Raw genomic sequence first — 27,005 nt, 5'->3', positions numbered from 1 at the left:
TTAAAGTTAATGAACACTGTTAGAAAGGTTAATCTTTCCTTGGATATATTAATTGGGATATTCCAAGGGTCCCTAAATGTAGTTTTTCCTCTTGTACACATGTGGAGGACATGTCCTTGTTTGTCCTTTATTCCACATGTAAGGACAACTCTTGCTTATTTCTTTATTTAGTTTATCCTCCTTAAGAGGATTGTGACACTTTGCACACACCTATTATGAATGTGGCATTCATAGAAATGGGAGTTACAAATGCAACTCCTTTCTCATCTCTATATAAGAGATGCTCCTCCTTCTTTCTTCTTCACTCTTAGCACTTGATGTTATTGTATTGAGCTACTTTTGCTCCAACACTCTCTCTCTCTCTTCTCTAGGCATTTGCCTTCATTCATAATACTCACAAGGGGTTTTCTTTGCTTTCCCCTTATAAATCCTTGTCTCCATTGTTGAACCATCTTGGTGTATGCTCTTGGAGTTTGCTTATCTTATGGTAACATTGTTTCACACTTAACTTACTTGGATTGTTTCTCGTTCCTTGCTCAATATTATCATTTCTTACATGGTATCAGAGCTTGGCTATCTAATCTTTGTTTTAAGTTTTGTGTTGAAGGTTGCCATTCATTGGAGCACACCTTATTTGGAGACGTTATTGAGAGAAGAAGTTTGTGTTGTGGTTTTAGCTCATTTTAACATATCTTGTGTATGCAGGTTTCATATTAATTTTTTTTACTAACCCTCTTTGGAAGGCTTGCCGCCAAAGGGTTTTCTTATAAAATCTCAATTTTTTTTCTTGTTTTGGAAGACATGCCACCAAAACAAGAAGTATTACTTGAGTTAAGTTTTCAATAAGTATATAATGTTCTTACTCTTTTAAAAAAAAAAATTTACTATATTGTTTTTTTTCATACTATATTCTATATTGGTGTGTTTAAATTTTTTTTGAAATATTTTTTATCCATTTGCAACACAAAAACTTAAATTCATTTATATATCTTATCGTGCGTAGCATGAGTCTTTTTATTTCAAATATTTGTGGGCGGACGCGCCACCCGCGTGTCGCATCAACACCGCCATGCGCAGTGCTAACCATAAGATCAGCGCCGTCGCGCACCACCTACGCCCAGCCCCTGCACCCACTGCCGCGCATGGGAAACTCAATCGTTTCTTTTGTAACTGTTTTCAAACAATTCTGCCGCACACGAGAAAGTCAGACCACCGCTCCCGCCGCCACCTTCCACAAGTCACTTCGGACGTCGGGCCGTTAGCAGTCTGCATGGCCTGACCTAAACCCTAAGGCGCGGCCTACGTTCAGGCCACGAATCACCTACCGCCTGTACAGCCATGCCATCCATTCCACCCTTATCCTTATCTTCTTCGAACCACCCTTTTTTTAAAAAAAACTCCGCTCTTTCACCGACATTTCCTTTAAAATCTTGTTTGATTTTTTTTAGGAACCTTAAAAAAAGATTTATTTAAAAAAAAAAAAATGTTTATTTACAAAAAAAAAAAATGTTTATTTACAAAAAAAAGAATTGTTCATTTAAAAAAAAAAAAAAAAAACCAAATCAATACAAATTTTTTCATTTTATAATTTTTTACTCTAATTTTTAAAAAAAATATATATATATTATTAATATAAAAAGACATCATTCTTTTTAATTTGATTTTCAAATTAAGGAATTTTTTTAAAAAAGGAATTTCTTTTGTAATCATGTCAACCTTAATTCTAGAAATAAAAATTAATTATTCTAATTATCATTCTTGGAAAACTCATATCTCATTTATTTTTCGTTTTAAACACCTCTTCAAAATAGCCACTGATCCTTCTCTTGAACCTGGTTCAACGGCTACCCAAGATGAGAAAGATACTTGGAAATATAAAAATGAAGAAGCTTTAGGGTTAATTGGTATTTCCATTATTCCATATTTATATGTGTTAATTGCTCACTGTTCTAAAGCTCATGATGCATGGTCCATCTTGCAAACCAAGTATGACAGTGGAGATGAATACCGCAAAATACAATTGCAGGATCACCTTGAAGATCTCAGGTATGCAGATTTTAAAAGTATGGATGAATTTCTGTTAAAATTTGATTCTCTTAAAAGTCAAATTATTGCCTTAGGTGTTCAATTAGAGGACATTTGTTTAATTCATCTTATTCTTAAAAAATGTCTTCCTAGACAGTTTCAACAGTTTATAACTAATATTCATGCACAGCTTGCTATTCCTACTTTAACTTCTCAGTTAACTTATGTTATTTTTCAAACTTTATTAAGACAGGAAGAAGCTAAGCTAATTCAGTTTGGTACCCTTAAATCAACTGAACATGCATTTGTGTCTAGAAATTCAAATAATAATTTGTGTTCTAATAATAATAATAATAACAACAAACAATATAATACTAATTCAAATAATTCCAACAATAAATTTCATGCGAAATATAACAATAATAACAATCATCATAATAACACTCATAATATTAATACTCAAAGGAATCATTCCAATTCCAAACCTCATTGTTCTTATTGTGGCAAAGATGGCCATATTGTCAATAACTGTTTTAAAAAGCAAAATGATAAAAAACCTATGAATAATAGTAACAATAATCAAAACTCAAATCATAAAAAAGGTAACTCTACTGGTTTTAATCCTCGTCATGCTTTTACTTGTAGCTTTAATCTTTGTAGACCTTTACAATGGATTGTTGACAGTGGTGCATCACAACATGTAACTTCTCATAAAGAAATTTTTGATTCTTTACAACCTGATATTGCTAACATTCCTATTTAGTTAGCTAATAATCAGACTTCTAAAGTTGAAGGATTAGGTGATGTTACTATTCCTAATGGTAAATTGCATGATGTATTATATGTACCTGACTTGAAAACTAATCTGCTTTCTGTTTCATAGTTATGTCAGGACTATAAAGTTGAATTCTACAAAGATACATGTTATATCATAGATCCTCAAACTCTAAAAGTGATTGCTCATGCTAAAATGGATAATGAAAATTTGTTTAAATTTCATGAATTTGCTACTTCACGATATTCACTACATACTTCTATTGATTTCAATATATGGCATGAAAGACTTGGCCATTTAAATTTTGATTATATTACTTTCATGCAAAAGTATAATATGGTTGATGGCTTGCCTCACATTATTCCTTCCAAGATTGCCTGTACAGGTTGTATGAGTGGTAAGATGCATAGGGAGCCCTTTCCAAGTGGAAAATCATGGCGGGCAACTCATAAGTTGCATCTTGTCCATAGTGATCTTTTGGGCCCCATGGAGAATAACTCCATCCAATGTTCTTGGTATGCACTTACCTTTGTTGATGATTTTTCTAGACGAACTTGGATCTATTTTTTGCATAGCAAGGATCAAGTTCTTGATATATTTATTGAATTTCAGTTATATGTTGAACGGCAATCTGGTTTTAAACTTAAAATTCTTAGAACTGATAATGGAAAGGAATATGTGAATAATGCTTTTCATTCTTATTTGAAATCATGTGGAATTAAAAATGAGCTTACTATTCCTTATACACCACAACAAAATGGTGTGGCAGAAAGAAAGCATCAGACCATTGTTGAAATGGCTAGAAGCATGTTGCATGCTAAGAATATGCATTATAAATTTTGGGCTGAAGCCATGTTTTGTGCAACTTATATTCTTAATCGGACTCCTACCAAAGCTCTCAAGGTTATCACTCTAGAAGAGGCTTGGTCTGGTAGGAAACCTAATTTACATCATTTTTTGTTCTATTGCTTATGTTCATACTCCTAAACAGAAAAGGCATAAATTAGATGCTAAGTCATCTCCTTATATGTTTGTTGGTTATGATGAAAACACTAAAGGTTATCGTGTTTATGATTCCACTACTAACAAAGTTCAAGTTGCTAGAGATGTTTGTATTGCAGAAAATGGAGTCCATGATTGCTCTACTACACATGATGCAGAATTCAGTGGCACTAAAATTGTGCTGGTGGAGGACCAACCTCCTTCTCTTAACCCTACTCCTCCTCTTAACCCTTCAAATCAAGTACCACCTATTATTTTTGCTCCTACAACTCATGATATTCAAGTAGATACTAATGATGCTTTTATTGCTAATGATTCTTTCTCTAGTGATAATTCCATTACAACTAAAAGTAAACCTAAATGGGCTCAAAACTTAATCAATGAAGGTGATGATTACATTTCTAGATCTGGTGGAATTAAACATAGAAGGATTAATTATTGTAATTATGCTTTGATGACTACTATTATGAATTCTAACGATCCTAAGTCTTTTGATCAAGCTAACTCTCACCCTCATTGGCAGAAAGCCATGCAAGAGGAATATGATTCTTTAATTGCTAATCAAACTTGGGACTTAGTCAAATTACCTCATGGCAAGAATATAGTTTCATGTAAATGGTTATACAAAACAAAATTGAATACTAATAATGAAATTAGTAAATTTAAGGCTAGACTAGTTGCTAGAGGTTTTTCACAAATTGAAGGATTAGACTATAATGAAACTTTTGCTCCTGTTGCTAAAATGCCTACTATCAAATTAGTTCTTGCTTTAGCATCTAAAATGAATTGGCCCATTCATCAAATGGATGTTAAAAGTGCCTTCTTAAATGGTGATTTACATGAAGAAATCTATATGGCTCAACCTCCTAGATTTGTTAAGAAAGGTAGTGAAAATCTAGTTTGCAAATTGAACAAATCTATTTATGGTCTTAAACAATCACCTAGAGAATGGTATTCTAAAATTAATTCTTTCTTTATTTCTCAAGGTTTTGCTAGAAGTCAAAATGATCCAAATTTGTATATTAAACATACTAACTATGACATTATTATTGTTATTGTTTATGTAGATGATCTAATACTCACTTCTAATTCAGACACTTTGATTTCTGATATCAAATTCCAACTTAAACAGAAATTTCAGATGACTGATTTAGGTATCTTACATTACTTCTTAGGTATGCAAATTTTCCAAACTCCTAAAGGTATCTTTCTTTCTCAAAGCAAGTATGCTTATGATCTTTTAGAAAAATTTAAGATGAATGACTCTAACCATGTTTCAATTCCATGTGAATTAGGAACTAAATTAATAAATGATATGAATACTCCTTTTGTTGATGAAACTTTTTATAGACAGTTGGTAGGAAGTTTAAATTATTTAACTCTTACTAGACCTGATATTGCTTATAGTGTTGGTTTAGTTTCTCGATTTATGTCTAAACCTCAACAAACTCATTTTAAAGTTGCTAAATGCATCTTAAGGTACATTAAAGGCACTATTAATGTGGGATTATTTTATGATGCAAATTTTGAATTTATTTTACATGGCTATACAGACTCCGATCTAGGTGGAGATCCCAATGATGGGAAGTCCACTTGTGGTTATTGTTTCTTTGTTGGTTCAGGTGCAATTTCTTGGAAAAGCAAAAAAGAACACTCTATTTTCCTTTGCTCAACTAAAGCTGAATACAAAGGTTGTACAAATGCAGCTAAGGAAGCTTTATGGATTAGAATACTTCTTGATGATTTGGGTCTACCTCAACAATCACCTACACCTATACATTGTGACAATCAAAGTGCTATTGCCTTGGCAAAGAATCCAGTTTATCATGCACGAACCAAACACATTTCACTTCAACATCACTTCATTCAAGAACAAGTTGAAGACAAGAAAATTATTCTTCTTTATTGTAAAGGAGAAGATCAAGTGGCTGATATTTTAACCAAACCACTTTCTAAAGAGAGATTTCAGTTCCATTGTAAAAATTTGGGCTTACAACCTGTTGATGTAAACTCCCCAAGTAAAGATTAAGGGGGGGTGTTAGAAAGGTTAATCTTTCCTTGGATATATTAATTGGGATATTCCAAGGGTCCCTAAATGTATTTTGTCCTCTTGTACACATGTGGAGGACATGTCATTGTTTGTCCTTTATTCCACATGTAAGGACAACTCTTGTTTATTTCTTTATTTAGTTTATCCTCCTTAAGAGGATTGTGACACTTTGCACACACCTATTATGAATGTGGAATTCATAGAAATGGGAGTTACAAATGCAACTCCTTTCTCATCTCTATATAAGAGATGCTCCTCCTTCTTTCTTCTTCACTCTTAGTACTTGATGTTATTGTATTGAGCTACTTTTGCTCCAACACACTCTCTCTCTCTTCTCTAGGCATTTGCCTTCATTCATAATACTCACAAGGGGTTTTCTTTGCTTTCCCCTTATAAATCCTTGTCTCCATTGTTGAACCATCTTGGTGTATGCTCTTGGAGTTTTCTTATCTTATGGTAACATTGTTTCACACTTAACTTACTTGGATTGTTTCTCGTTCCTTGCTCAATATTATCATTTCTTACAAACACTGCATGAAAGAGGATTTTCTTGCAAACTTTCCTATTATAATTTGGAGTTAGTGTTAGCATCTCTTTATCCTCCTTGATGTTTTCTAACTAACTTGAGTTATATTGAGAGTAACATTTGGAAAACCCTCTTTCTCTTCTATAGCTTAGAGTGTAATTGTTTGACTAATAAATTCATCTTATCTAATTTATATTATTAGATTCATTGATGGTGTCCCCACCCCCCCTCCCCCCCCCCCAATTAAAAATTTAAGTGAAACCAACTTTTTCCCATTTTCCTTTTGGATTTAGATTTCTTCTTTGTTCATTCCCTTATTTATGTTTTAAAAACTGAGTTAGAATTTGGCTAGATATACTTTGTTTTCTTGTATGCATCTAGTTAATCTTCTTTTGCATTTCATGTATAAATCTAGTTTATATACACTTCTCTTGTGTTGAAAATAGCTATTTAAATAATTTATCCACTACCACTCTTGTCTAATTTGTGATTAAAAAAAAAAAAAAACCCTCCTTTACAATATGTTTATGTTAGATTATTGAGAAGGGGGCAAGGGGGAGGGGGATGAATTAATCATAACCAATTATCCTACATGCGTTAAAACATTTTTCACAAACTTAAACTATTTTATTTTTTCTAGCAATAGCTCAGTAACATTATTAGATATTCAATTTAATCTTTCAATAAAATTTTAACTTTATATACTGAATATCAGAGTAAACTTTCATGTATATACCAAGTTGTAGAAATAAAAAGTAAACATGAAATAAACTTTCAATGCAATAATCATCAACATAATTTTGATGCAAGTATTTAATGTGGAAACCATGTAAATGAAAAAACCATCTGGGAATTGAAAACCCAAAAATTGAACTCTTATGAAGTGAACTCTAGTAGAAGCCTACCTTGTTAAAGGTTACATGCACATTGTTAATGTGACCTCGTTAGAGGATTTTCACCAAAGATCAACTAGACCTTATCACTCCATGAAAAATATATAGAGTTACTTAGTCTAATGGACTTAAATAATATTCAATAGAATATTATCATATAATAGACTCACAAATAAGACTTGTTAGGTCTACTCACTCAAGATATTTTCTGCTACAATGGTTAGAATGCAATGGTGAAAATGATCTATTAGGTTTAGCACAACCTTTCTTGTTCAAATATTTATGTCACTCAATATCTTTCCTCTAACTTTTTTTTTGTTCTCTACTAGATGATCCACTCACTCACATATTCATTTAGGACTTCTCTCTCTTGATCTTCACAATGCATCTCTACTCAATTATCCTCTAGGTATCAATATCCTTCTTCAACTTGACCAATAAAAATGAAGATCACATCCATCCCTTAAATAGAATTCTATTTTTCATTCCTCTAGAATCTTCTAGATTTTTTCACTCAATCATAATTGTAGATCTTCATCTAGCTTAGATTTGTTGAATCTAGACACTCAATTAACACACCTTCACCTTAAAAAAAATTCTTCAATTCAAATCATCAAATCTTCTTCATCGAATCTTCTTTGAATTTCTCCATCCTTTGATCTCATCCCAAACTTCATCTTTATCCTTGAAACTTCTTGAACAATCTTTATTTCCATCAATTGCTAGCCTTAGATGAAATATTTTAGATAATTATTTATTTTCTAACTAACTCTATTCTACTTAGCTAAACTTTAAGCATCTAAAAATTAATTCTTTTATTAATTATTATAATCTAACATAGATTTTCCCTTTTAGGGTTTTAGATCTCCTTTTATAAGGATTGATCCTCATTGTAATTTACCAATTCATTCACTTTTGATAATAGAAATTTATATTTTTTCTCAACGAGAATATCTCCTTTGTAGATCTGGAAATTCCAACCTCCATATCTTTTTCTCCTCTTTTTCTATGATAGGTGTTTGCATGCAAGTGATTCCTGGGAGTTGTGGGGTTGATCTTTCATCAACTACAATATTTTATCAAAGCTCTAGATGCCCATATTCTATTTGTGAAATATTTGGCATCGTTTTTCAAATCTATGGCTTTTAGAGGATTTTTAATGCATCTAGAGGGGCCTTTTTTTGGAGCACTTTGAGGCCAAACAAACATGATCATTGAGCTTAGAGCACTAAAAAGATCCTATTTTCATAAAAAAGGCATCTAGTTTGGATGTTATTGAAATATAAGGCAAAAAAAATTTAGCCCAAGATCATATAGCCTTGGGCTTAAAAAATTGAGACAAACTTTTTTAAAAAAAAAACTATAATTTGTTTTTCAAAAGCATCAACCCTTTTTGTTTTTATTCAAAAAAGTTCTTTGTCATTTGACAAGGGAGAAAATTTTTGTATTAAATTATGGTAGGTGGTGGGCCCATACTTGTATTGGTGCTATACATACCTCCCTTGACCCTCATACTCCTCTTTGCATGTCCTCTAGTCAAAAGCATCATGCACCAATCTTTCTTGGTGTCATGCCCTTCTCGACCTATAATTTATATGAGAGGCTTTTTTTTAAAGTATAGCAAGTGGCCCCCACACATGAAACCCTACATCAATGTGGCTCAAGGCCATTTGGCACTCTTGACCCTTATCATTTTTGGGTGACATGCACCTTTTTGGTGCCCATTTATTGGTGCTATTTTTTTTATCATGGGTTAATCTCGTTAGTGGGGTTGCATATTTTTAAAAAGGTTGGACATTTATTTGGTGCAAGTTAGTGCTCATTACACATGTAATTTGTGTGAAGTCCTTGGTTTGTCATGCGATTCATACCCATCTCGGCCACTTCACCCAATGCCCACACAATTCTCCTCGAGTTCTATTTCTATGCTAAGCTTTATTGCCTCTAACCTTATGGTATGTGTGTCTTAATTGGTGTAATATTTTTTGGTGAGATCATCTTATTTGTGTTGTTATTTGTGGCCTCTAAGTGACTACAAATTCTTTATTTGTAATGATTTTTATGCTTGAGAATCTTTTTGGCAGACTCACTTCTTTAGCCCTCAATCTGGAAGACCCAATTCCTTGGCTCCTATGCATGAAGTGTGTTTTTAGACATCACCAATCCACCTTATAGTCCACTTCACTAGCCTCTAAAAGAAGGATTGAATGGCATTTTTTATATTTTCTAGGCCTGCACCTTATTTTTGGTCGGTTGTGTCTTTGTCAACCACTCATGTGATGGTCCCCATCTCTACACACAAGGTCTCCCTATGCCCCATGCCTTTGTCAAATGCACAAAACAACCAATGCATGATTGGTGATTTTTCCAATCAATGGTTTTACAGGTTTTTCTAAGGTAATTGATAGTGGTTACCACTTGTATGGTTTCTCATGCCAAAATTGTATGCTAGTAATATTTTTTTTGGAGAGCGATTGATTTGGGTTTGTAGCATTTTTGTGGGGGGGGACTAAGCATGCAACCCATATGCCAATAATACCCCTTATGGCCAACTATTTTTGTCATCATGTACCTATGACACCACATCAACACATGGTTTGAGTCTCAAATTTTGTGAGTTGTCTTTTATGGGTTGTGTGGCCTTGGACTCTACCTTCGCACTTGTTTAACTGCAGTTTTATTGGTTTTGTGGTAGTTTACATTGTTACATGGTCATTTTTTCCAGCATGACTAGTATTTTCACCTTCTTTGGTAGTATTCCCTCTACATGGTAGTTTTTGAGGTTTATAATGGTTTTTCACAGTGGTAATGGTATTTTTTTTTCCATTGACTAGCATTTTTTTGGCAACTATCCCTTTCTGGCACATGTGATATTTTGGCCACTGGATTTTTCTTCTGGCACTAGTCCTTTATTTTTGGCATAGTATTTTTGGCATAGTTTGTAATTGTGTAATTGGATTGGTATATATGTAATGTATTATATCACATCCAAATAATCAGAGAGAAGTAATGTAATCATCAGAGAAAAAAAAATAGTGAATTACAAAGGCTACAATATTATAACGAGCAACAAAGATTTATCTATCATAGCAAGGTAATTTGAACACTTAGAGGAATCTCATTCAGCAAACCAAGTTGTAGATCAAAGATCAGCTATTGCTTCATCCTAATAGGTGGATCAATCAAATCATTTAACAAGATAGACCCAACCATCTTATGTAAATCTCTTTACCGAGTGCATATGTCATTGTATGTTTGTAAATCCTTGTGCAAGGTGGACCTAGCAGTCCTTATTGCTCCTAAGAGGGTAGATCATCAGAAGTGATCATTGTAAGCCTTAATAGGCCAAATTTATACTATAGTACTAAAGCTTGTGGGTATCATCCCCACCCTAGTTTTACTTTCTATTTGGAAGGTTTCTGAGTCACCAAAATTGTGTGTCAATAGTGTTATGTATGCTTCAATGTTTTCAATTTCTCATGCATGCAATTAGTTTAGAATATACATGAAGAATTAATTGCTAATGAAGGATAAAGTTTTATTGGTTATTGATTCACCCCTTCCCTCTTAGTAACTTATCCTATCATAATATTTCCAATAGAAAGGTCTTTCCAAGATCTTTCTAGTGATGCTAGTTGTTTTTCTAGATTCTTCTCTAGGAACATTCTATTCATTTTTTTTGTATTTTTGCATTCTAGTGGATATTTTGGTTGTTTCAAGTATGGGAATCTTTTTTTTTTTTTTAGATGATTCATCATGGGTTGTACTATCTATTGTATTATCCTTATGTATCTTCTTGTCTTTGTAGACATCATTTGTGTGCATTCTTGTAAACACACTAAAATAAAGTGTGACATTCCTTCTGTATTTTCATTTAAGTTATTTTTCCTTCTAATTCAAATAGTGTCATCTAAGGACACTCATAAAAATTATTGTATTCTTGGGATTCACCATATCTTTTTCCTTATTGTACATGCACTAATCTGATTAAAGTCTCATGGAGGATTGACATTTTTTCCTTTGTTTCTCATCTTCCTTTTTCAAGTGAGTTTCCCTTCTGTGACATTAGCCTCATGACATGTTTGAGATTGATCACCTTAGTACACACATATGTATTCTTTTGTGCACCTTGATCATGGTTCTTTGACATGCAGTTATTTTGGCTCACTTTTCCATTTTCCAATCACCTCAACCTTGTATGCATTAGGGTGGGTTCTTTTGTTGGCTCTTTTGCTTCCTTGGTTTGATGGAATGAGTTATGTATTCAATTTTTGTTCTTATGTACTAGGTAGATGTAGTGACTAGGTACCTATGCATTTCAGTGAGATGGGTCATTTACCATATATAAACTTTTTATTTTGTTCCTACTTTGGTTACGACCTTCCATGTTTAATTGATCAGCTCTTCAAACTTTGGTGTTTCATACTATCTATATCTTTGAGTTTAAGTGTTTTCCTTTATGTGCCTCTTTTGAGAGCACTCATAAAAATTATAGCCTTCTCTACATGGTTAGGTTTTATTTTACTGGAGGTTCTTTAGATCTACACTTACTTTTTGATAGAGATTTGTAGCTTCTACATATTTCAGCATTGTTCTTCATGATCATCTTTTGTTCCTATCTTCTGAGATATTCTCTAGTTTGGAGGCTTTTTTTTTCCTTCATTGGTTCATTCAACATTCTTTCCATCTCTTTTTGGAGTAGGTTTTTCCCTATGTGGTTTTCTCTCTTTCTCCTCTTTTCAAAGATCTAGTTGTGCTTGGGCACCTCAGCAGGCTTTGTTGTCCGGACCCAATTCTACTTTTAGTAGTAGTTTCTAGGTTTTTATCTACTCCCTAAGCTTATCTTAAGGGGGGTGTTAGAGTAATTAGATATTTTCTAATTAACTCTATTCTACTTTAGCTAAACTTTTGGCATCTAATAATTAATTCTTTTAGTAATTATTATAATCCAACCTAGGTTTTAGATTTTAGGGTTTTGGATCTCCTTTTATAAGGATTGACCCCTCATTTTTATTTATCAATTCATTCACTTTTGATAATAGCAATTCATTTTTTTTCTCATCAAGAATGTCTCCTTTGTGGATCTATGAATTCCAACCTCCATATTTTTTTCTCTTCTTTTTCTATTATAGGTTTTTGCATACAAGTGATTCTTGGGAGTTGTGGGGTTGATCTTTCATCAACTACAAAAAAATATTTTCTTCTTCTCATTTATCAATTACCATTACATCTTTCTCTATCAATACTAGGCTCAGTTAACACTATAACTTATCAATTAACACTACAAATTCATTTACTTCTTTACTAGGTACTCGGTAACAACTATGGTAGCTCAGTTAATACTTGACTTCTTTATTCATCAACCAAACTGTCTTTCTTTTACATGATCTTAAGACTTAATTAAATAATGTAAAACAAAATAACTAACATTATACCATCAGATTATAACTCATTCAAGTTCCCATTGAATACCATGCACTTATCATCACTTACATCATTATAATTTCTTCAAATACTCTTCATCAATCAAATAATATGGTACTCTGTTAAATTAGCATAATGTCTTACCAATTAAGGCTTGATATCAATGACAACATAAAAACTGATATGACCCTTTCACATATGTTATTAATGTTATTAATTAGGGATAATTATTTCCCCTAAAAAGAGACAATTTCATGTATGTGATGTTACCTTGTCCTTTCTTACATCACCTTATAAGGAACTATTAGATAAAGAAGATGATTTTAAACTTTCTCTTAATCATCTCCCTCTTTGTAAAGGGGAGTTGAAGATTAGTGTTGAATCTTATCCTAATATAAGCCTTATCCATCAAGATTCTTTTGATGATATTATACTTTCTTTCAATTTCCCTCCTTTTTCTTCTACAATGTGCTTTCTTGATAGAGATATTCTTATCTTTGGACTATCCTATTTGGGATGAACCCTTGAAAAATAACATGGATTACTATCTTCCTCATGAAAGAGCCTTGTTTAAAAATGATGATATCACAATTGACACCTCTTCCATTTCATTTCAACATGACATGCTTGACTTTTATTCTTTTCCTAAAATACACCATCCTCTTAGTGATCCTTTAGAGAAAGATATTATAAATTATTTAATCAATATGAATTTTCTTTCTTTTGAGTCCCATTAGAGATGTAGCCTTAATGGAGCATAATAATCCATATTCTAAGAACTCCTTGGAAAAAGAAGATTGTATAAAATTCCATCATGGTTTAAATTCTATTGATGAGCCTATAAAGAAGAAATATCCTAACCAAGTTAATGTTTCTCCACCCATGACTATCAACAAACCTCTCATCACCATCAAAATTATCCTTCCATAATACTCAAAGGAGAACCTATAAATCCTTTGGATTATCATGTGATGTCTCACACTTATTGTATAAGAAATAATCCTCAACCTACTACTTTGATCGAACATTCTCAACCCAAAATTCCTCCTCCATTTCATATTCCTCAAAATCTTATAATGTAGTATAATTTGGTAGTGTAATTATGTAATGCCCATACCAAGATTTCCTTTTTAGAAATTCTTCAAACATCTCCTACCAATCATGAAGCATTACAGAGAGCTTTAACCACTCTTCCAACTACACCTCCTAATTAAGATAATATCCATGTCTTTTTTAAATGCATGAATGATACCCCAATCCCAACTCAAATTATGTTTACTCAAGATTATTTACCCCCTAAGAAAATTCAAGATCTCTATGATGCTCTTATGGTATTTGTCATAATCAATGATAACCTCACTTGTAGAACCTTAATTGATAGTGGGTCCAAGTTTCATGTGTGTAGTATGAGCATTCTAAAAGTGATTAAAATTGATTCTTCAAATCTCCAACCTAATAATGTTCCTATATGTGTCTTTGATAAATTTCATAAGAAAACTTTATGCCTAATCACTTTATCTATGAAAGTAGGTATAGTTATTTTGGATACTCTCATTAATCTTAAAAATGGACCAATTAGTTATAACCATTTTTTGAGTAGACCTTGGTTACATATTGTTGAGCTATCATTTTGTACAATGCTTAGCAACAGGAATCCTTTTAAACTCCTCTCTTGAAAGGCTAATCTAGGATCAACTCCAATGTTCTGGGTGATCTTGCAACCTACTGAAATATGCTCAATAGAAGATAAATGTGAGTGTTCATAAGGAGGCCTTTGCTGGTTCGAACCAATTTTGAATGAGATGACCAATCTACTTGTTGTTTCAAAATTAACCACAAAAAGAGATTTTTTTTGGCATTTTCCATTTTTGCATGAATGTAATCTAACAATGCAACTATATGAATTCCTAATTTGACCAAGGGTTAGAAAAGAAAATAAAAAAGATAGGGTAACAAGAAGTTTAAGAAAATGACTTGAAAAGTAAATCCCTAATAGAAACAAGCCACAGAAATAATATGTTTGTGAGTTAAATCATTGAAAAGGTCAATAGGTAACCAATGAAAATAGGAGCAACACTTCCATAATTCCATTGATGCAATTGTCAATGGGAATTCAGCAACCATAAGATGTTTCACTTTTCATCAAATTGCAAGACCATGGAAAGTGCACTCATCTGAGACAAAAAGTTATGTAGGAACAATAGGGAGATCTCTTCCCTAACTAACTACATCAGTGAAATTCATAAACATGTGGAAAATACCATAATTAAAAGATTTCCCAATAAAAATAACACAAAAAAACTATTGGATCTATTACACTTCATGAACATACATTTACAAAATATAACACACTTAGGGAAGAATAGCTATGCTCCAAATGAGAGAACCAGTAGCATATATTGTATCAAAATAATGGCTTGGAATACATATTAAATTCCTCAATTTATAAGAAATCTTCTCTTCAATTTGTGTTGAGAGTAAGAGATCTCCTCATGCAAATATATGTTTCTAAACTAATAAAACAAATTGAATTATGTACAAACTGACTCTCTAACTAGTGCTAAGTAAGACTCCACCTTTTTTTATATCAATTAATGGGTGCATGAGCCTTTAGATGTCTTAAAACAAATAAAGTGTGAGAAAATAAGAAGAAGAAAGCCATTAGATGATGTAGGATTCTTTGGAGATGCCAAAAATAGAAGCTCAACCTTCTCTCGAGGTTTGTAGGAGTTGAACTATCTTTAGAATGCATTTCTGGTGCATGGAAAGCTCCAAATTTAGAACTAAAAGTTAACTATCAGTGCACCTCTAATTTCTTCAAAATTTCTAGTGCACCTTGCACACCTTTGGAGAAGCACACCTCAATGAAATTTGTGCAAGGTGCTCAATTCACAAAAAAATCAAAGTTCTCTATTTTAAAAATGGTTTCTGGGTTTTTGTTAGATGAGGTCTAGGAGCACTCTAGTGCAATTATTTTACCCATTTTGATGATTAATACCCTCTTTATAGCCAAATTTTTTTATATATTTGAGCTTCTTCTGCTTCTTATATGTGTGACTCCTTTGAAGGTGAAGGTTACTAGCGCAGGTGATATCTTTATTTTTGTTGATAATGAAGATGCTATGATGATTTACGTACTTGCACATTATGTGCCAAACCTTCATGTTATGCACATCTTTGTCTATTTCCTGACTTTTTCTTCTCTCCAACTACTTGATCCTTCCTAGTTAGAGACTAGGTGATCCAAATTATCCAAAATGCTCAAATGTTTAAAACTTTTGCATATCTTTTTAAACAAGATTTTCTAGGTCTTTTAAACTATGTTTTTCGAAGGTCTTTTACTCAAAATTTCAAGTCGAAATTTTCATCAGTCTCTAAAACTAGGCACCTAAAGGCCCACTATTTTAGGGACTGAAATTAAATTTCTAATTCTTCTTTTGAATGGTGTAAATTATTTTTAATTCTGAGTTCTAGGTCAAAAGTTATGACCCCAACAAGTTGAGGATTCCTTTTTACCTACACAAAGAAGAAAACATTAATTAGTCAAGAAAGCTAAAAATATAACCTAAAACATACCCTAGTTAGAAAAAAAATTAGATCCAAAATGCAAAACCTATTAGAAAACACCTAAAAATCACTTTTATGCCTCTAAAAGATAGTTTTTGGAATACCTTGAGGGTGTGCTAGGTGCACCAAGCCATCAAAGAAAACCATAGATCTAAAGGTGCATACATAGCACACCTTGTGGGTTGCACATATGTGCACCCTAATTGTGCAAAAGAGTTCCTAAGTGTTTGAAATAAGATGCACCCTTGCACACCTTGTAAGGTGTGCATAAAGGAGTATGTTTTTCTTTCAAAGGTGCACATGTATCCACCTTGGATAGGTGCACACATGCATACCTTTCACTTAGGTGAAGTTTGTTAGATTAAGTTTTTTAGGTAAGTTTGGACCCTTTGGGGGTGTGCATGTGCATAGGTGCACATCTCCAAAGGGAGATAAGGGCACACTTACACATTAAGCACACTTGGGCATCATAGATAGGTGTGCATGTGAACTCTTAAGCATAGAAACACTCTCTTTTCCCAAAATTTCCCTATTCTGATAGTTGGATTTTCTCAATTAGAGAATGAAGGCAAGATCCAAAGTCCAAGAAGAGTCCTAAAATGACCTAGGCATAGAACTAGGGGTTTGGGAAACAAATTTTTTTTACTAGAGATCCTCATTTCTAAGAGAAATGGGGTGTGTGTTGTGATACCACAACACATATTATGTATAATATTACTTTCACTCTTCATCAAAAGTTAAAGTTTATTTATAATAATACAATGTATACTCTTCATGTAGATCATAAGATAAACAAGTTGTTTGAATGTTGAGGGAAAAAAAGATCAGTAACCTAATGTTGATCCTCATACTATGTCTTTTTAGAAGATAATTTGAGATCTTATATTTTACACCATCCTTTATTGGAGAGTATAGAGTTTCTAACCTTTCATTTATGAAGTATTAAACAACTCCTATTTCTACTAACTTTGTCTCTTCTTTTAGTCATGGTGAATATTAAACCTAGCTATGATATCAAAGTGACTAAGGTAGCTTCACTATCTCCTAATATAGATTCTTGTTATGGTCTTGGTTATCACTTATTAGAAAATAATGGATTCAATAGGAATAGATGTGGTTAAAAAAATTACAATGAAATCAAGTACCCTTAGAAAATAGAGGGTATGATCATTCTTATAAGCCACGAGAAGTCAACACTATTGTTGATCATAATTCAAGATTATGCAACAATTTTTTTAATCTCATTCTTTATCTACATACTCTCCTTCATAATCTATCATTAACCAAGAAATGGTTTTTCTTAAACTTCTTCATGCTAAGGTGATCAATAGACCTAAACAAAAAAAAGAAACATAATCAATAACTAATGAATCTTTCATTTTGTATGTATCACTATTGTTATGATCAATATACAAATTATTGTCAAACTTTACATTATAGGATTCAACAAATCAATGATCATGAGGTTGTTCACATATCTCCTTATGATAAGGCCTATTTAAATCTTGATTTCTTTAAATAACATTTGAGTCCCTATTATATGACTGCACACCATGCAATATTTTTAGCATATCCCTTGGGGGATCATTATCATGCTTGGTATGCTTTATGAGTAGCATAATTATTTCCCTTCTTCCTACACTCAGGGGGAAAGGGAACTATGTCCATCTTTCTCGTTCCCTCAAGGATCCACTTTTATATTGGTTTATTTGTTATTTTTTATTATGGGACATCTAATATTACATTTTTTTTAATTGGGTTTCTATCATAGATAAATTTCTCACCCTAGAGCCTCACAATAGTGTGTTATCCTTCAAGAGGATTTACTTTTTCACTTCTTTTATGATATCTTATTGTATTCTTATCTTCTATGGCCTTATAGAAGTTGTGACCTCTTTGGCTTGGAGTGGGTGTTTCTTGTGGATTTTGTCTTGATGTTGAAATTTCTTTATTCTTCTTCATCACTTCCTTCAAATTCCAAAAAAGATATTATTTTTCCATATTAAGGCCCAAGGGGGCCATATACTTCCCCCTTATTCTTAGTTTTTTTTTTTTTTTTCATTTCAATAACAACATATAGAGTACACTACCATATCAAAAATTTCTAGGGCTAATTGGCCTCCTCTTTGTATATTTTGGATGAGCACATTAGCATAACATAATTTTCTAGGGCCAATTACTCTTCCTCTTTTTACATGTCTTAGAAAGGTTGACTAGCATGTCATGGGCACTTGATAGACCATTTGACCTATCCTGTAAGATACAAAAACTACCTTCAATGTATAGGATTACTATCATGGGAGTGTAAATCCATTACAAGGTGAAAGGTTTATAGGATTAAATATTGGACACACAAACCTAATAGATTATTAGATCTTACCCTTTTTGTGAGAATGACAATTAGGCACATAAACCTACTAGACCATTTGATCCTACCTTTCTTTTTTTATAGGCTTTGACTATTGGGAACATAAACCCACTAGACCATTTGATCCTATCTCATGTTTTATAAGATTATTTACTAGGCATACAAATCTATTCGAATATTCAATCGTATCATTTTTGTGTGGTTTTTGATAAGGAACACAAACCTTATTGGAAATCTCTCTCTCTCTCTCTCTCTCTCTCTCTCTCTCTCTCTCTCTCTCTCTCTCTCTCTCTCTCTCCCCCAACCCCCCTCTCTCTCTCCCTCCATCCCCCTCTCCCTCTCCCTCCCACCCCTTCTCTCACAGTTTCTTTGTCTCCTTAGTCATAATAAGATCATTTCTTTATTTTGATCCACTTTAGCACAATTATGAGGTAGTTCAAATTCCTGCTAAAGTGGGGGTAAATGTACCATCTTAAAATGGAAGAACCTATCATTTAATACCTTTTAGTTCCCACCCTTAAGTAATATTATGGACCATGGATGCATATGTTCACAATTTTCTCTTTCTCTCGTTCTCTTTATTCTTTTCAATTTCTATTTGTACACTTTTTGAGACCTTGGCATTTTCCCTCTTCAAAAGAACCTTGGTATAGATCAACCAATATTACCTATTCTTGATACAAATATTTAACTATTTTAGTATAGGTCATCTATATCAGCCTATTATTTTAGTCCAATCACATGTTGGTATACTTGGGGGAGTGGTGAATTAGTATACGCTAGCAGTTTCAACTTTTCTACCTAGGATTTTCTTTATTTAGTTCTATAGGTTAGTGCTACCTATAACTCAATTTAATAGTATCAAGACTCAATTATATCAAGAGATTTGTAGTTTCTTTGTCTCCTTAGTCATAGTAAGATAACCTCTTGATTTTGATCCACTTTACCATGAGTATGAGGTAGTTCAAACTCCTACTAAAGTGGGGGTAAATTTACCATCTTAATATGGAAGAACCTATCATTTAATGCCTTTAGTTCCAACTCTTTACTAAAATTATGGACCATGGATGCATATGTTCTCAATTGTCTCTTTCTCTCATTCTCTTTATTTTTTTCAATTTCTATTTGTACACTTTTTAGGTTCTTTGGGTTTTCCCTCTTCAAGAGAACCCTGGTATAGGTCAACCAAGATTACCTATGCTTGATATAAATATTTAACTATATTGGTGTAGATCATCTAGGTGAAACTATTATTTTAGTCCAATTACATGTTGGTATACTTGGGGGGTGGTGAATCAGTATACACTAGCAGTTTCAACTTTTCTACCTAGGCTTTTTTTTCCTAGTCTACAGGTTAGTGCTACCTATAACTCAATTGAATAGGATCAAGAAAAAATATTGAATGCATCAATAGAGATAGATAGCACAATATTTATCTCATGGAATACCATCTAGGGTAAAACCCAGGATCTGTAATTCAATCCTCATGAGGCTTGCACTCTTATTAAGTGCACCAAATCACAATCTTATCTCTATTAAACTATTATAGTGACATTGTCAGGTGTCACGTTCTTGATGGATTTAGATAATACTAGTGAAAGTCTTTCCCTATTAGGATTATCCAAGTTAAAAGAATTTGAGACACAAGTTAATGTGGCATCCTATTAGGGTCCACCCGTGATTGGATTTATTATTGTAAAGATTAGTAACCACTAGGGAAATGATCTAATGAGGTAGCTATTGTACTTATCTTGAATAGATCCCTTTATTTTCCTATTTGACTTGTCAACATGGTCACTTACATGCTTGACATTGGTCTCTCTTGCATGTATTCACTCTTGTATTTCTCAAGATGACCAAATTCTTGTCAACACAATATCTCCTTGGTTGTGACCTCTCTCTATCACTTCTTCACACTTTGATATTATACTTCACTTGACTCTCTTGGCTCTATGTCTAAACATTTGACAATCTAAACTTTTCTCTTTAGATGTTATTTCCTTTTATAGTCGTGGCTTGTTCTTCTTTGGAAACCTAATCTATGAATTCAAAATTTGAATTCTCAAGCCTAATTCTAGATGAACTTCTTATTGTTGTCATATGTTTTCCTTGTTAGATTTAGCATGTTTGTATAAGAGTAACATATTTATTGTGTCCTTAAAGCCTTTCATTTCTGGAAATAATTAAAATTTGAATTCTTTCAACTAATTCTCAATGTGACAACGCCATAACCATTAAGTGCAATGATGAGTGCACCACTACCTACTTTCTAAACTGGTAGTCATGGGTATCCTAGTCCATGCTTTCCTTACTAACTCAACTAATCCAACCTGGATGATCAGTGGTCGCTCTAACTTCTTTCATGCTTAAAATCCTTTAGTATATTATTACTTTACTAAGAATGCCTCTATCTATGTGGATAACCTTTTTCATTGAATATTTTGGGCTTGTACTTACATTTATCTAATCAACCTTATAAAATAGAGTCACACACATGAGATCAATGTGCCTTTCTAGTTATAGTTATACCATTCATTTTTCATTCTATACCTTGACATTAATGACAACATAGTCATAATTGATTTCACTGGTCATTCTACCAATCTGTCTTCAAGTATTGAGATGGTTACACCAACAATATCCCCTTTTGGCATTGATGGAAATAATTCAACATCTTCATCTTCTTGACTCTAGCATATTGGTGCCTTCACCTTTTCCCTTCTTATTTTTTGCAACATCTTCCCCTGAGATGATGCATCTACATTCTTTTGAACTCTTTGGCTTCTCCTTTGTTGGTTCACTTTGACTTCACTCCTTTTAGTGATCTTTCTCAACTTCTATGTGCTCTCTTTCTCTAATTTTTCTTTTTTCTCCTTTTGGTAGGCCTCTTCTTCTTTTAAATCTCATTCCTCCTTTTTGTTGTTCTACATCTTCTTGTTCATCTTATGCTTCTTAAAACTTCTCCCCCTTTGATAGTAATTCCAAAGGCACACAACCTTGACTCTATGAATTATCCCCTTGTGAAGTAATCCCTTTTTCTCATAAATCCATCATTTGATTCCACCATTTACTAATCATGGATTGATACCTTCCTAGCTAACTTGGTTCAAGTTGGATAGGGGAAATACCCCTAAATTCTCTCTCACATACTCAAAGGTATCATTTTGAAGAGGATTTGTGAATATATTAGCTAATTGTTCCTTGGTTTGTGCATATCCCAACCTTATCTCCCTTTCTTGACTTTCTCTCTCAGAAAATGGTACTTGATTGATAAATTATTTTCCTTCAAGTGCATCACTAGGTTTTTGGAAATGTTGATTGCATTATTGTTATCGTATTTGATAACCATTGCTTTCTCCATCTTCTCTCAAACTCAATGAATTTTTTTTTTATCCAAACAACTTGATTATAGTTTATTATGGTTGCAATATACTATACATCATCTTTTGACTATTATATACAATTCTACTTCTTTTTGGCCCATGCAACCAAACTTCCTCCAAGAAAAAATGCACTACTAGTTCTTTTTTTCATATATGTTACTCACCCAATTAGAATTAGTAAAGATACTCCACTCAAATTTTCCTTTGTTAGGATACCATAGGCCATACTCACATGTACCCTTTAGATATTTGAAGATTCTTTTCATAGCCGCTATTCCAACTACTTGTGCTATATCTAGTATGTTGTGTGTAATATACTACAATTTAGTAATTATTGATCTATAAAGTGTCACATTCACTTCAGGGCTCTCATCTTCCTTTTATAACTTGTAATAAATAACCATTGGGTTGCCTCCTAAATTTTTATTCCTCCATACCAAACATCTTCAGAATCTCCTTGATGGACTTTATTTTCGTATGAAGATTCCTCCTTTTAGTTGGGACACTTGAAGTCCAATGAAGAATTTGATCTTACCGATCATGGACATTTTGTATTCTCTCTTGATGGCTTCCATGAATTCAAATCCCATCTTATCATCTCCTCCAAAGATGATGTCATCAAAAAATATCTCTTTAATGAGAAACAAAATCTTTTATTTCTTTCTTTAGATAAAAATTCTTCAATGAGTGCAATCTATTGGATGCCTATTTTAGTCCATTATTGGAATTCTTTAGAATAACTAGAGGAGGGGGTGAATCATTTATCCAAGTTCTAGATGTACAATTAAAAAATTTCATATCTTAGTGAACTCATATCCATAAAACATTTTTGTCATGCATGCATCCATTAGATTATGCAATCACTTAAACTTGTAGGTTACTGTCAAATCAACTTTGCAAAAATGTAAAACATGAAACATAACATATTCAATAAAAAATTTGACACAATAATTTAACATTGAATCCCAATTTGGGAAAAACCACTAGTAACATGCTACTCATTCTCACTCTTCTAAAGTGATGCCTTGTGAAAGGCCAACCCTATTAAAGGTTGCAATGCACATTGTTAAATGTGACCTGGTTAAAGGATTTCAATCACCCTATTAGGAGTGAGACTAGTTAGAGGACTTTAGATCATTCACTTGGAATGTCACCTAGTTAAAAGATTTAGAATTGATTGTTAGGTCAACCTTAATCCAAAGGATTTACCCTAGACCGATACAATGATTAGAAAGTAACATTAAGGCTTGATTTGATAACAACTTACAACTCCATTTGTAGATTATAGATCTTTGTTTCACTCCTCCATTCTGCTTTGCTTTCACACACTTTAGCTCTAATAACTTGTTCATCCTTCAAGCATCCATACCCTTAAGCCTTCTTTCTTTTCTTTCCAATGGAGTCTCTCCTCTTAAGTCACTGAATAAAGAAATACCCTAGACTCCTTGTCTTCCTTAAGTTCTCTCATATGACAACCTTTGCTTCTAACTAGCCATCTCTATAAATAAAAAATTTAAATCTTTTTTATGTTCATCCTCCATCACCCTTTTTAGAGTTAGGTAGGATTCAATGAATCTACCCTTATTTGATTTCATTGTAGAAACTTATCCTTCCATCCTCTTTGAATTCACCTCAAAATAGCTCATCTTGAATTTTGTGCCACCAACTCATCAAGCTTATCTTCCACACAATTCACACAACCCAAGAAATCAAACATGTCATCTTAGATTCATCAAATTCTTGATCTATATCATAATGCTAACACTAAGCATTAACTAGCTTCTAATGTTCAGCACATACTGCATTGCTTAGCATCCACTATCAAAACACTCGGTATGAACTAAAGTTTACTGGTGCTTGGCATCAACTAAACTTTGCTTGGCTTACACTGAAATTGACTGTGCTCGACTCCAACTAATTTTTTTCTCGATTTACATTAACTTTTCCCAAAACCTACTATGCAAATTGTTAAGCTTGGTAGATACAATCCATTTAACTTGTTCTTCTAAACTTGATCAGTGTAACCATCCTTTGCAACCTTAAGTAGATCATTAATGCACAGTAATATTAGTGTCTTAACTAATCCTTGTACTCCTTTTCCATATCATAACTCAACCTTTTCCTCTAGGTGCTATTGTTACCTCATTTCATCAAATCATCTTCATCAATCAAACAAATGATAGTACTCAAAAAATCTAAGCAATTGTCTTACCAACAAGTTGCAAGTTTGACATCAGTTAAAAAATAATGATTGAAACACATTTATCATACTTGTTTCAATCTATTTTTAATATCCATATAGGGATTTCTTCAATCTCCACTCTTGATTTTTATCTTCTTTGTTCTCAAATCCTTTAGATTGTTTAATGTACACTTCCTCATCTAGAACCCCATTCAAAAATGTAGATTTCACATCTATTTAGTACACTTTGAAGCTCTTATATGAAATAAATGCTAGGAGTATCCTGACTCCTTTCAGTTTGGCCATCAATGTAGAGGTTTCTCCATATTTTATGCCCTCTTCTTGTTCATACCCTTTGAAAACAAGTCTAGCCTTGTTTTTTACTACTTCTCTATCCTCATTCATCTTATTTTAGTACACCCACTTTGTGCCAATGACATTATTGTCTTCTAGTCAAGTTACAAACATCCATGTATAATTTTTTGCTATCTAATCAATTTATTCCTTCATGGTCTCTCTCCAATCTTTTTCCTTAAGAGTTTCCTTAGTATCTCTAGGTTCAATGTGTGAGAGTAGACATAGTATCTCTCTTGTCTTTCTCCCATTCAACACTCCAACATCGTTATCACCAATGGTTTGATTGACTAAATGGTTCCTTCTTACATACTTTTCTAGCGCTAGATCCCCTTTATGTGCTACTTCTATCCATTCTTTAGGCTAAGCTACTTATTCCTATCTTGGTACAAATTCTTTTATAGCTTCCACTCCCCTCGATACTCTCTCTACAATGTCACCTATAGGGATATAATCAAATTTACTATAGTATTTCTTACTTTATCCTTTTTTCTTCTCAAAGAACTCATCTACCTTCACATTAGAAGATTATGCAATTATATTTCTCCATAGGTTTAGACATTGGTAATCATTTCTTTTGGTACAGTATCCCAAGAACATACCCCATCACTTTTAGGCTCAAAATTTCCTTGGGATTCATCTCTTTTCATGTAACATTTACTTGTGAATACCTTGAAGTAACTCATAGATGGTGAGTGACCAAATCATATTTCATAGGGATTCTTCTTTATTCCCTTCTTTACTTGTACCCTATTCATGGTGTACACTATTGTGCTTATAGATTATATCCAATTAATTTGTACAACATTTCTCTAAATTATTCATGTTCTAGTACAATCTATGATTGTAATATTTCTTCTTTCAGTAGTGTTGAATGGTCATTTTACATGATGCTAATAGAAGAAATTCTCCTAAATCTCTCTCTTGAAAATTTGGTTAATGACCAACTCCAAGGTTCCAGATGGTTGTTTGTCAACTTGTTGGGTAGCTAAATCAAAGATAAATGTGAATGTTCACAAGGAGGCTTTTTTTTTACATCTACCAATTCTATACAAATTTGAAGAAATGTAACCACAAAATCAATGTGTTTTTGTATTTTCTATTTTATGATAAATGTAATTTATAATCAATGCAACTATATGAATTCCTCTTATAACCACACATTTGAAAAGAAAATAACAAAGATAGTGTTGGAAATATAAGAAGAGTAACTGAGAGGGGAGGGGTGAATCAATTACCACAAAAAAAAGCCCAAATCCCTTTGATATTAACACAGACCATAAAGCTTTATTGAAAATAATGATGCTCAGCAAACACATAGGCACTTGATTTACACTAGAAACTATTCTAACTCGGTAAAAACTAAAATAGAAATAGTAACTCAATTTTTTTTTTAAATTTAAGTATTAAGACATTATCTATGATTGAACTTACTTAACTTAGTTGCATACACATGAAATAAATAGCATAAACACAAGTATCACTAAGATTTAATGTGGAAACCCAAATTGGTAAAAACCACCAATTGCAACTAGTTACTGATTTTCAATCTTCTGAAATTTTCAATCTTTTGAAATGAGCCCTATTAGGAGCCAACCCTGTTAAAGGTTACAAAAAATATTGTTAGGTGTGACCCTATTAGAGCATTTAATCACCTTGTTAGGAATGGTTTTGCTAGAGGTCTTTAGACACTTCAATCTAGAAATGCCACCTTGTTAGAGGATTTACAAATAGTTGTTTAAGCCAACTCTATTAAGAGATTTAGATCACTGCTACAATGGTTAGAGAGTGACAATGAGATGAAATGATTTCTAGTGCAATTGAATTATTAATTACAGATCTCAATTCTAGCTTGTATACTTGATACTTTCTAATTGAATGTATCTTTGTAGCTCCACAAGGATATTATGCTTATCCTTCTAGTTTGTTTCCTCTACCTATCTCTAAATCTTCTATTTTCCTTTAGACATTAAATCCTCAACTTGACCTTATATTTATATCTTACACATTGTCAAGTAGGCTTGAATACAACTTAGAATTAAAAATATTTAGTCAGCTAGAACAAACAAACAAATCAATTGAACTCAATATGCCAAAAAAAGAAAATTCTTTGTTTGTTGACCCTACTTGGTAGAGACTAACTCATAAATGATTTTCTTGTGTTATACACATGAATTCAGTTAATATGACATCTTCACAAAGTTCCTTTAGTAACCGAGTGAGCTCAGTTAACACTGGTTCCATACAATTTTTTTTTTCATTAACCAAGTGATATCGGTTAACACTCAATCTTCTATGAACTTCTCTTTGTCGCTCGAGTGAACTTGGTGGACACTGTCTTCTAAACTAGAAAAACTTTGGAATTCTCAATAGACGTAGGAAACTACCTTCAATTCTTGAGTAAGATCATCATACACTAACTAGTAATGATATGAAATTTTGTGTAACATCAAAGA

Source organism: Cupressus sempervirens, chromosome 7 (assembly GCF_028749045.1).
Source record: "Cupressus sempervirens isolate cs-2001-9-10 chromosome 7, ASM2874904v1, whole genome shotgun sequence".
NCBI classification, from domain to species: domain Eukaryota; kingdom Viridiplantae; phylum Streptophyta; class Pinopsida; order Cupressales; family Cupressaceae; genus Cupressus; species Cupressus sempervirens.
Note: the sequence above shows the minus strand (reverse complement) of the source record.